Source organism: Marmota flaviventris, chromosome 10 (genome assembly GCF_047511675.1).
Source record: "Marmota flaviventris isolate mMarFla1 chromosome 10, mMarFla1.hap1, whole genome shotgun sequence".
NCBI classification, from domain to species: Eukaryota; Metazoa; Chordata; class Mammalia; order Rodentia; family Sciuridae; genus Marmota; species Marmota flaviventris.
This window is the reverse complement of record NC_092507.1, coordinates 124290802-124302911: the sequence shown is the minus strand read 5'-3', so window position 1 is coordinate 124302911 and position 12110 is coordinate 124290802. Positions and strand designations below refer to the sequence as shown.

The 12110-nt window shown below is 51.3% G+C and overlaps 3 non-coding genes across 3 annotated transcripts; 1 reads left to right on the top strand and 2 right to left on the bottom strand.

Moving 5' to 3' along the window:
• The first annotated feature begins 1400 nt into the window (after positions 1–1400).
• Positions 1401–1562, top strand: LOC139707512 (U1 spliceosomal RNA). Its single transcript, XR_011709068.1, has one exon. It is a non-coding gene; the product is annotated as a U1 spliceosomal RNA (small nuclear RNA).
• Positions 1563–6411: 4849 nt separating this feature from the next.
• Positions 6412–6483, bottom strand: Trnaq-cug (transfer RNA glutamine (anticodon CUG)). Its single transcript has one exon. It is a non-coding gene; the product is annotated as a tRNA-Gln (tRNA).
• A 5220-nt stretch (positions 6484–11703) lies between these two features.
• Trnag-ccc (transfer RNA glycine (anticodon CCC)) lies at positions 11704–11774 on the bottom strand. The gene has a single exon. It is a non-coding gene; the product is annotated as a tRNA-Gly (tRNA).
• Positions 11775–12110: the final 336 nt, after the last annotated feature.

Genomic DNA, 12110 nt, shown 5'->3' with positions numbered 1-12110 from the left:
TCCTTGCCTCTCTGTGGGGGCTGCAATATATTTTAGAATTACACATTGCTGTATCCATAGTGGTTTTGATAAGATTGGTTTATATAGCGGTTTAGGTTTCTGTCTATATAGAGACACAGTACATCAGTGTCATTATTTTACCAGTTCAAGTGAGCTACAGAAAACTTACATGCCTTTTATATGTCTTTACCCTCCCTGTTTAAAATCTCATTATTTTAAACACTTCCTTGACATAAATGTAGAACCATGCCAAACAGTGTATGAATTTTTCTTAAACCATCAAACATAATTCAGGGAACTCAAGAGAAGGAAATGTGGTGTTGATTATTTTCCTCCTTTCTTTCTGACGTCTCAGATTGCCTTCTATTATTTTCTTTCTGTTTAGAGAGCTCCTAGGAGCCATTCTTTTATGGTAGAAGGGTGGGTGACAGGTTCCCTTGGGTTTCCTCAATGTGACAACTTCTGATTTCCGTTCAATTGCTCAAGGTGCTTGTTGCTGTGGAGGAACGTGGCTTGACCCTTGTTTCCTGGGTTCTTGAAACTTTGTGCCACTTAATTCTGTTTCCACGTTTTCTGATGAGCACTCCACTGTCATCTGAATTAGTTTCACCCTGTAGATAATTTGTTATCCTTCTGTTTTTCTTTGTAGGTAGCTTCTTTGTCTTTAGTTTCTAAAAGTTGGATTGCTATGCATCTTGTCATAAAGTTCTTCTGATTTTTTTAAAATTCCATTTGTGTTGGTACAACATCTCAAACCTGTAGGTTTCTGTTTCTTGCCAAATTGGTCATTTCCTTGCTTGGCTGCTGTTTCAGTCTCGTCCTTCAGCCTTTGATCCACACTCTGGTAACTAGAACATTAGACCTTTTTACGTTGTTTCCCAGGTCCCGGTCGGAGGGCTCTGCTGGTCTTCCACAGGAACCCTAAGGGCAAGGCTGGGAGAGCAGCTCAAGGACCAGCCCCAGGGTGAGGAGCCCCGCAGTTCCGGAGACCAGGCCCGGGCTCCGTGCACCGCCCCGACGCCGGGTGGGGCAGGGGACCAGGACCGGAACCAGAACTTTCCACACGCACTGCCAGGGCTCCCGCAGGCGCCAGGGACCATGCAGGAGAAGGCGGAGCTAAGTGAGCCCTGGCCAGTGCCGTGGGGCGGGGCGCGGCTCGTGATGTCACAGACGGGGCGAGGCGTATGGAGATGAGGCAGCGCAGGGGCTGCTGCGTGGGCACCTGCCGCTCGCACGCGGAGGCTTTCCCGGGCTGTGGGAGCCGAGGCAGGACTGCTGCGCCAGGTGGAGTGGATGGGCTGCGCCAGGGCTAAGAGGACCCGGGAGTGTGAGAGTCAAGTGACCGTGTGTGTACAGTGGAGGGCGCTTGAGGCTGCGTTGGGCGGGAAGCTGAGCCACTCGAACTTACTTGGCAGCGGAAACACCACGATCACGTAGTTGGTTTTCCCAGGGCACAGCTTCTCCATTGCATTTGAGACGTGCTGACACGTGCAGTTTCCCCGAATGTGGGAAACAAGTCTGCATGATTTGTGGTAGAAGGGATTGCGTTCGCGGGCTCCCCAGGCTTCACGACGGACCTGTACCTGACCTTTACCTATGGCTGCATCCCCCACACCTGCCTGTACTCCTATCCCCTCTCCTTTGGCTGTGTAGCTTTGCAGTGCTCGGATTTCAATTTTCTGTAATTATTTTGCACCCAGGGCAGGTGAAAATAGAGGCGCAAGAGCATTGTGTCTCCTGGCATTAAGGGTCTTACTTCCTAAACGAGTTTTTGGGGTTTGTAATTTTTGCTTGAGATTATTACTACTTTGTGTGTGTTGCTGCAGGTGTCCTGCTGGTTTGGTTATTTTCTGAACCATGTCTCACGGTATTGAGAGGAAGCAGTTCTTCTTTCCCAATTCACATGAGTGCTTCTATGGGAAAATGGCTTTCGTGGAGCCGATAGAATGTTCCTTCCAACAACAGTTTTTAGGCTGTGCAACCATGGTAGGAGAGCTGCCTGTATCTACAGTATTTATTAGAAGGCATTGACTCGGATACGATCAATCCTGGTCCCGGTTGTAGAAGTAACAGGCTCACCATGTGTGCAGGAACAGCAGCTCCACCGTGATTGATATCGTGGGATCTTGTTCCTATCTTCAGAGGCCACCCGGGTCGGGGCTTCCACTAGGGCGGTTTTCCTACCCACCTCCTTGCCTTTTAAGTAGATCACCCTTCCTCAAAGTTCATTTCTTATGTGATTGCTGACTTGCTTGATCTCTTGCTGTCACACACTATATCTGTTCTCAAGTGACTTTAGATATCACACCGACCCATCCTTTCCAGCCTCTTCACATTCATGATTCTCATTTCCTTACCGTCCCCAGCCCTTTCCTCAGGCCCTTGCTTATCACTTTCATTGTCAGAAAAAGTACTGTTCTCTCAGCCTCTGTGATAGTGTGCTCCACTGTCAAATTATAGAGGCTTCCTTCGTACATACCCCCTCTCCTCAAATGGCAGAACAAATTGTAAATAGTTATTCTTTTTCACTGTCAGAAGTCATGTCTTCTCCTTCAATCCCAGCACTCAGGAGGCTGAGGCAGAGGAGGATTGTGAATTCAAAGCCAGCGTCAGGGAAAGCAAAGCGCTCCATGAGACCCTGTCTCTAAATAACACACAAAATAGGGCTGGGGATGTGGCTCCGTAGTCGAGTGCCCCTGAGTTCAATTCCCAGTAGGAAAAAAAAAAAAAAAGCCAGAAAGAAAGGAAGAAATTTATTGTGCCAGGTGTTTTGTTGCATGCCTGTAATCCCTGTAAACACCTGAGGCTGAAGCAGGAGGATCACAAATTCAAAGTCAGGGGCAACAAGGTCCTAGGTAACAGAACCAGATGCTGTCTCCAATCAAAGAATAAAAAGTGCCGCAGTCTGGCTGGGCACAAATCACGACCCACTGAAGCAGGAACAAACTTTATTTTTGAACTGCAAGAAAACACTTCACACACGCTCAGGGGAATTCTCCCCAATGCCACGCGACTCCTCCAGGAACCTCCAGCTGGAAATATCTCTCCCAGAAATCCCTCCTCCTGCACTTCCCCAACCAATGGGAACTCTCGGGGAATCCCCAGGAATCCCCAGGAGAAGTCCAAAGTAGCACAGAACTCAAAAGTAGCAGCCGAGGTGGATAGTAATGCCTCCCCTGTCAACCAATACAGTTGGCAAAATGCCAGGGGCCATACAGACTCAGACGTGGTCTCAGCAAAAAAGGGTTGGGGATACAAGGTAGATGAACCGAGACCAGTCAACTTTCAGCACCATACAGAGGAGAATACTTTGGGTTTGTGGAGTGTCCAAGGAATTTCCTTGTTCTCAGGGCTGTGATCACTACCTTATGTTCCAGATCCCCGAGGGAGGAGTTTCTGATCAAGAGCAGCCCTCCAGTATGGCAGGTGGGAACTGCTGGCCTAGGGATGTCCAGGCCTATCTGAAACACTGATGTTACCGCAAAGACGTTGGGGTTGTCTGTCTTTGGGAAGGACATCTTTCCAGTCCTGGAGCCACCAGTTGCCTTCTATCTGACTTACAGTCAGCTCTTTCAGTTTCCTTGGTCTTAGTTTTGCAAGAGTCATATGGAAAAAAAAATAAGAATGATAATAAGAGAATGTTAAGTACTCATAAAATTGTTGCATAAATCAAATGAAGTAGAGTGCTCGCCTACCATGTGTGAGGCAGTGGGTTGGATCCCCAGCACCACATACAAATATGTGTCCACCTATAACTAAAAAATAAATATTAAAAAAAATCAAATGAGATAATCTGGTAATAGACCTAGATGTGTGCAGCCTACATTAAAAATAGGCCAAAAGGAAACAATATCCAAGATAAAGTTTTTATCTGTAATTATGAAATATAAAGGAAAGTGCATAGACTTCCGCTTTGGGCTTTCATAACATCTGAATGAACTTGCATTTATAAATGAAATATCCATTCACAAAGTAACAAAGTAAGTTAGTATTGAAGGATACCACATTTAAGACAGAATTTATATACATATCCACAAAAAAATGATTTCTGTTTAATACATTCTTTTGTGACTGTCCCCAAACTGGAAGCAATTCAAATGTCCATCAAGAAAGGAATGGATACAGAATGATGCATCCATCCATTGGAACACTACCCTGCAACAACAGGCAAAAGTAACTTATAGTGACATATTTTGAGTGAAACTGCACAAAAAATTGATCGTGGTCTGGGATTGTGGCTCAGCGGTAGAGTGCTCGCCTGGACGTGCGAGGCCCAGGGTTCAATCTTCAGCGCTGCATAAAAATAACTAAGTGAAGATATTGTGTCCATCTACAGGTAAAATGTAAAATTTTTTAAAAGCATAGGACATGACGAAAACCAATCGTTAGGTTGGTATCTGGAACATCCAGTCCACAAAGGCTTGGCCCCAGTGTAGTCGTGTTCAGAGGTGAACCAATTTGGGGGAAGTGGTTGGATTGCGAGGGCTCTAACTTCACTGGATTGATGCATTGATGGGTTCACAAACTTAACGGCATTATTGGGAGGTGGTGAAATCTGTAGAAGGTGGCACCTAGTAGAAGGGAGTGAGTCCTTGGTGGCATGACCTTGGGGACCATGTCTTGTCCCTGACCCTTTCCTGCTTCCTGTTTGCCAGAGGGTGAGCAACTTTCCTCTGTCTCATCCTTCTGGGGTGATGTTTCTGCCTCACCACAGCTCAAAATTTTACAAAGGAAGAAAAAGAAAAGAAACAAAAACAGACTCAGCTGACCATGGACTCAAACCTGACACCGTGAGGCAAGATAAAGGTTTCATGCTGATTTTATTTAAATGTCAGTTTCATCACTGGAGCTTTTTGGAGGCCGAAGACCCTCAGAGGGAGAGTGCAGTCCTCCTCTCTGAGCAGCAGGGACTCCTGCTCCCAGGAGTGTCCCAGGAAAATGCCTCAACCTATAGTAGGTTTGCCCTGAAAGGAGCTATAGAGAATGAGCCATAGACTTCATCGTACCTTGGAATTTTCTCTCGTTTAAAGGGGGATATTGAATCAAATTATGGCTTCAAAACTGCCTCCATAACGTGTCTTAGTGGCAGGGTGGAAGGCATTTTTACATGGAGGGCAGGGGAAATGCTCATTCCTCGCCCATCCTCAGCTCATGGCTGAGGCCTCTATATGAAGACACAGAGTAACAAGAGGAAAGCACGCACGTTTATTTAGTCGCAAGCTTTTCCTGCCACAGTGCCTTCCTTCCTAAGGAAGAGACACGGGAGTAAGCTGTGGACCCAGAGGTGTTTTCTACATGACATTGTTGAAGAGTGGACGGCAGTTAAGGAAGACCATGCCACAAAAGGAGAGTGATCTAAGGTGATCAGCAAGGAAAGGAAGCAAGGCCCACTCGGTTCATGTCGTGTCCCTGGCTCAGAGATAAGATGCTTCTTTCCTCTGGGTACAGGGGATCCCTCTCAGGTGAGGGTCTTAGGACCTGCTTCCATGGAGAAGGGGGGTGGGGGTGGTAAACTTTCCACTCTGTTCCCAAATTGCTTTGACTTCTGCCATTCAGTGTGCCCGTGCCTTGGAGCTGGGGTAGTGTTCCATCCCAGGCCTGCAGACCGGCCTCAGGGAAAGCGGGCTTCGTGCGTTTCCTTCCTGCACTCCAAACCAGGGAGCCAGCAAGCCGCGGGCCTCTGCCTCGCTGCGCCGACCCCCTCCCGCCCGCCCAGAAAGGAAGGTGCGGGAACCCAGGCCCGGCAAGTGCTGGGCTGCGTCCGGGGCGGCGTGCCCGGTGGATGGCTACCGGAGGGAGCCTCCCTGAGCCGGGAGGAGCCACAGGCGGCGACCTGGGCTGGGCTGCGCCGCCCCCTGCGCCCTGCCCTTCCCGTTCCTGCTGGTCGCCAGCCGTGTGGCCTCCCGGGGCTCCGCGGCGCGGCCGGGGTCAGCCCCTCCGTGGCTCCACGCCGCAGCGCCCAGAACACTGTGGGCAGTGGTCAGGACGCGAGCCTTGCCCGCAGCTCGGCTTCAGAGAGCACCGCACTTCGGCCCCGGCCGCGGCGCGACGCCTCCTCTCCCTGGGGCCCGGCGGGCTGCGCCAGGTCCCCGCGGTCTCGGCTCGCCGCTCGGGCTGCAGCTCGTGTCCCCTGGCGCCCGGGACCTCCACGCCGCCGCTCGCTGGAGGGTCCGGCGACTCCGCTCTCTGCCCCGGGTCACCTCCGCAGAGGAGCCAGAAACTCTGGACAGAATCTGCCTATGCAGAGCCACCAGTGGCCGCCTGCATCGGGCACAGGCCTCGCAGCGAAGGCTTTCTCGGGGTGGTGGCCGCCGCCTTCCCAGCTCAGGGTCCGCGGAGGACAGGGCTGGGGCTGGGTCCTTCCTGGGTCCCTCGGAGGCCGGCTGGGGACTTCCGACAAAGAAAAGGGAAAGGTTCCACCGAGATTTGAACTCGGATCGCTGGATTCAGAGTCCAGAGTGCTCACCATTACACCATGGAACCCACGAAGGCGGCCTCTGAATCGTGCTCGGAGGTGCCCAGGGACGAACGGCATGCCTAGGGACCAGTGCCAAGGACTTCGTTTGCGCTACAAACACGCGGGGCCAAATGCTCTTTAGGCTCAGGCACAGGAAGTACCCGTGCGGCCCCCATCTTTCTCTGCCTCGGGTGAACACTTTCCTATCCTCAGGTGAAAGTTCTGCAAGCGACACTGTGATTTTCCTTTTCCTGGTCTTCCCACTTTTCCCTTGACCCAGGGAAACCCCAGGATTGTCAAGATGGGACCTGGGACTCCTGAGTGCCTTGGCTTACAGGACGCAAATTAGGTAAATGTGTATCATCAAGGGAGGATTGCTGTGCAGGGAACTCTCTTTTTCATATAATTAAGATAGGTTTGTTGGTCTGGGAAGGGAATATATTCTTTTTCACAATGAATGCAGATTTGTTGAATTAAAATAAAAACCAGTCAAACATGTTTTTTTTTTTAAATTTTATTAGATGTTGATGGACCTTTATTTATTTGTTTGTTTATTTGTGTATTTATATGTGATGCTGAGAATTGATCCCAGTGCCACACATATGTGAGGCAAGTGCTCAACCACTGAGCCACAACCACAGCCCTCAAACATGTTTAATGTCTGTTTTTTCTTTTCCTGGTTCCCAGGGATTGAACCCAGGAGCACTGAACCACTGAGTGAGACCCCTGACCCTTCTTAGTGTTGGAGACAGGGTCCCCCTAAATTCCTTAGGGCCTCACTAAGTTGCCAAGAGTGGACTGGAACTTGCCACCCCCCTCTGCCTGGGCCTTGTGAGCCACTGGCATTACAGGTCTGTGCCAAACCCTGCCAATGTTTGTATTAATACTGAAACAAGAACATACCTGCCTGTGACTCAAAATCCACCATACACGGCCTCCCCAGGGGGCAGGGCCCTGACACTTAGACACACTGTTTCCTGAGAGGTGGCCAAGCTGAATCCATTTCAGTGTCTCTGCCAGAACCCCTAAAGTTGGGTGGTTTTTAAAAAGTCTCCCCGAATCAGAGTACCCGAGAGCACTCACTACTGCGTCTAGGGTGTGTGTACCCAGGTTCCCTCACAGTTTACACAGTACTTATGTGCTCATAAGTACTGCATAAAGTTAAATAGTTACACAGATGATGAATAAAGATGTGCGCGCATCGCAGGAAAGTTCTCCGGGTGGCCTTCGTTTGTGAACCATAAACCTGGACACCTTAACGTTTTAAAGAGTGGGAGGAGGAGGGAAATAAATGAAAGGTACTGACAATGAGGTTGATTACATTAACTGTATGTACAAATATGGCCTATTGAATCCTGCTATTAGGTATAATTATGGTGCATCAATAAAGACTTTGAAGAGAACTTACTTGAATATTCAGTGATTTAAAAATGGGGCCTACTGTACAAGCAAGTTAGCAGTCTGCTGAGGGGGGCAAGAAAGGAAACTTGATAAAATGCTCATGGAAAACAAAATAAAGAAATCGTATTTGATGGTCACAGCAGAAGGTTAGAGATTCCTTGATGGTTTCTGGCTGGTAGGCCTCAAGTTCAGTTTGACTCTTGTTTGCCTGTGTGTGAATCCAAAGCTCTAGGCCTTCAGCCTAATAGCATGTCGACAAAACAATTCCTCCTTCCTGTCCCCCAGACTCTCCTTTATGAGGGATGGACCAAAAGTTGGGCATAGGCAACACTCTCTGTCATCATGATGGCAGGTTTCTCTCTGTCTCGGGAAATCAAAACGAACCATATCAGACTCACTGAAGAGATATTCCTTTAGTGGTTCATCTTGATTTTTCTTGCTCTAATCACAAGGACACTTGCTGGTATACGGAGCAACTTCCAAACCAACAGAAACCTACTGTAAAAACAAATTAGGAGAGAGGTTGTCACTGTGTTGTCCAGTGCAGCTCCAAACCTCTGGGATCAAGCAATCCTCCTGCCTCAGCCTCCAGAGGAGCTTGGACTACAGAACTAAGGCATAGGTCACCATGCCCAGCAAGGAACCTACTTAAATGTGGAGAAGCACAGATAAATTATAAGTGAAAACGGGGAAAGGGAGAAAGCAACGTGTAAGATGGAAGAGGAGCTCTCTCCCTGAGAGCTGGGAGGATTCTGAGGGCAGGAAATCCACATCTTCTGCCCACGTGCCCGGTGCGATTCAAGAGGATAGCCTTCCCACAGCCCCTCCACAGACCCACATCCTCTCCAGGACCACCAACAGTGGTGTGGACAGCGGCCCCAACTCCAACACTGGGCCAGCCCTTCAGGACAAGTCCCTGGCTCAGCCGGACTGAGAATGTGCAGGCCCTGAAGCACATGCTGTGCAGAGCCAGCCCCAAGGAGCAGGAGAAACCCCACCCCCACAGGCCAACCAGGATCTCCTGACCCAAAGACAGCAGGCAGCCCAATAATGGGATCAGAGAGCCTTTGGGGCCTGAGGGGTCACAAGGCCTCCAAGAGAAGGAGAGAGATACACTAGGCCCATGCTAATTGAAAGACAACTGGAGGAGCTATGTTGATTCCAGACAGAGAAAACTTCAGGGCAAGGAGAGTCGTCAGGGGTAAAGAAGGATATTACTTAATGATAAAGTGGTCAGTTACCCCAAGAAGATGATGCAATTCTTAATAATAGGGTCTCTAACAGGAGAGTGTCCGAATATGTCAGGCAAAACCTGAAAGAAGAGCAAGGAGGTATAGACAAATGCACGGCTATAGTTGGAGACTTCAGCCTCCCTCAATCGGTCGTCGACAGATCCGGCAGGTAGAAAATCAAAGAGGATAAGGTTGAACTGGCAGCACCACCACAGGTTTATAGATCACCTCATTCGACAAGGAAGAAACATGTTCTTCTCTAACTCATGTGAAATACTCACCACGATCTGCACACTTTGGCCCATAAAACACACTTCAACAGATAGAAAGCAATAGAAATCATACAAAGCATGCTCTCAGGACAATGAAACTCAACAAGAAATCTCTAGGAGAAAGGTAGCTGGAAACAACCAAATTTGCAAATGAAACATAACCCTTCATTACAACAGATGCAACAAAATATCTCAGGAGATATTGAATATTTGTAATACATGACAATGAAAATACAAGTGTGTCAATAGAGTCAGGCCCAGTGGTGCTCCTGTAATCCCAGCCACTTGAGTGGCTGAGGCAGGAAGACTACAAGTTCAGGACAGCCTTAGCAATTTAGGGAGAAGTTGCCTCAAAATAAAAAGTGAAAAAAGGGTTCAGGATGTAGCCCAGTGGTAAAGTGCTTCGGGTTCAATCTCTAATGACGTTAAGTAAATAAGTAAATAAACAGCAATAGAACCAAGCCAATGCTCACAGGTGCATTCACAGCAATGAGTGCACACATCAACAATGAAAAAATCCCAAAGTATCATCGAAGCTTCCATTCAAGAACTCTAAGCAGAAGAGCAGATTTAATCCCAGGAGTGGGGAGCAAGGGGAGGAATGGGTGGAGGAGGAAGACAGGAAGGAAGGGGAGGAAGAGCAGGGCAGGAGGAGGAGGGGAGGGGGAGGCCCAGGAGGAGGAGGATGAGAGGGAAGAGGAGGGGGAGCAAGGGGAGGAAAGGGAGGAGGAGGAAGACAGGTAGGAAGGGGAGGAGGAGGAGGGCAGGAGGAGGAGGAGGGGTTGGAGGGGAGGGGCAGGCCCAGGAGGAGGAGGATGGGAGGAAGAGGAGGAGGAGGGGGAGCAAGGGGAGGGAAGGGAGGAGGAGGAAGACGGTAAGGAAGGGGAGGAGAAGCAGGGGCACGGGCAGGAGGATGGGGGGAAGAGGAGGAGCAGGGAGAGCAAGGGGAGGAAAGGGAGGAGGTGGAAGTGGGGAAAGAAGGGGAGGAGGAGCAGGGCAGGAGAAGGAGGAGGGGGAGGAGGAGGGGAGGGGCAGGAGGAGGAGGAGGATGGGGGAAGAGGAGTAGGAGGGGGAGCAAGTTGAGGAAAGGGAGGAGCAGGAAGAGGGGAAAGAAGGGGAGGAGGAGCAGGGGCTGGGGAGCGAGGAGGAGCAGGGGCAGGAGGAGGAGGAAGAGCAGAGCAGGGCAGGCAGAGGAGCAGGGCAGAGGAGCAGGGGCAGGAGGAGGAGGAAGAGCTGGTGGAGGAGGGCGAGGAGGAGGACCAGGGAAAAGAGGAGTATGAGGAAGAGGAGGGGAGTAGGAGGGCAGGAGGAGTAAGAGTAGCTGGAGGAGGGCCAGGGGAGCTGGGGCAAGAGGAGGAGGAGAAGGGGGAGGAGGAGGAGGAGGAGCAGGGGCAGGAGGAGCAGGGCAGGAGAAGCAGGGCAGGAGAGATGCCCTGCAGAGTGGAGCCAATTATGCACTGCGGTGTGCGTACGGCTGACCTTCAGAGGCAGGACAGAGGACACAGAAAGGGGAGAAGCCTACTCCGTTCTGTTGTCCTGGCGTGTCCCTCCGAGCTCTTCCTGAGGCCCTTTCAAGAGAGTTAAGGCTTGGCCAGTGCGCTGGAGTGGGCAGCACTTGGACTGGCTGCGACCCACACAGGCTTGTGCAGGCGAAGAGCGGGTGAAAACAGGCGGGGTCCACAGACAGGACGCAGCTTGGCTTGTCCCGGGCTCCTTCCACGTGGCCCAAGGCCGTGCGGGGGTGGGGGTGGGGGCTGGGCTGCAGAGCCCCAGGGGATCCAAACTCTGCGCAGAAGGCAGGGCGCCCGTCGGGGGGCGAAAGCAGGAGGGTTAGAAGGGCGTCCCCCTCGCCGCGCTCCTGGGCCACCCTGAACTTTGCCCAGACGCCGCGGACTGACTTTGATCGGGGCCACCAGACACAAGGGGCGGCTGTCCGGCCGGCGGCGGCCCCGCGAAGAACCCGCGGCGCGAGTGGATCTGGGCTCCGCGCCTCCCGCGCGGCGTGCGCACCGGGTGGCGTGGCGCTGCCGTCGGGCGTCCCCTTCCTGTTCCCCTTCTGCAGGGAGAAGGGGCCCAGTGACCTGTGCAGGAAGTGAATCCGTGCGCAGGAGCCTCCAGATCCGAGGAAGAAGGGTGGAGCGGGTTTTCAGAGCACAGAGGGAGCGGAGGACAGGCAAACCGACACTGGGTAGCCGCCCTGTGCCTGCCGAGATCCCTTCCTGTGTGGCAATTGGGAAATGACCCTGAGGTCGTGGTCTTTGTGGTCTTTCCTGACCCGGGTCGCTGGAGACCAGGGGAGGGAAGGCGAAAGCGGGGCTCCCAGCTGCGCTATGAAAAGGCGTGCATTGGCCGGGAATCGAACCCGGGTCTCCCGCGTGGGAGGCGAGAATTCTACCATTGAACCACCGATGCTTGGGGGGTCACAAGTTTTGCTCCATACTGGTGACGCGGAAAGCAATAATATACAGACGTCACCATGAAGAAAACCATCTGGCTTGAAGAAGCCCAAGTCTGCAGCGGGCTCTGGACAACCAGGTGGAGACCCGCTACAGGAAAACACCAGAAATTCACCCGTTTTCGGTCCCTGGTCTTTATCTGCCGCGAATCTACGGAAAGGTCATTTCCTCGCTTGTTAATCTATATAGCCCCTGCCCTGCCATGGGTGGCGGCTGCTAGGGGCTGACGAGTGGCGGGAACACGAGGGTACGGGAATAATGCCACACACAGGCTCCACTGAGCTGATTCACG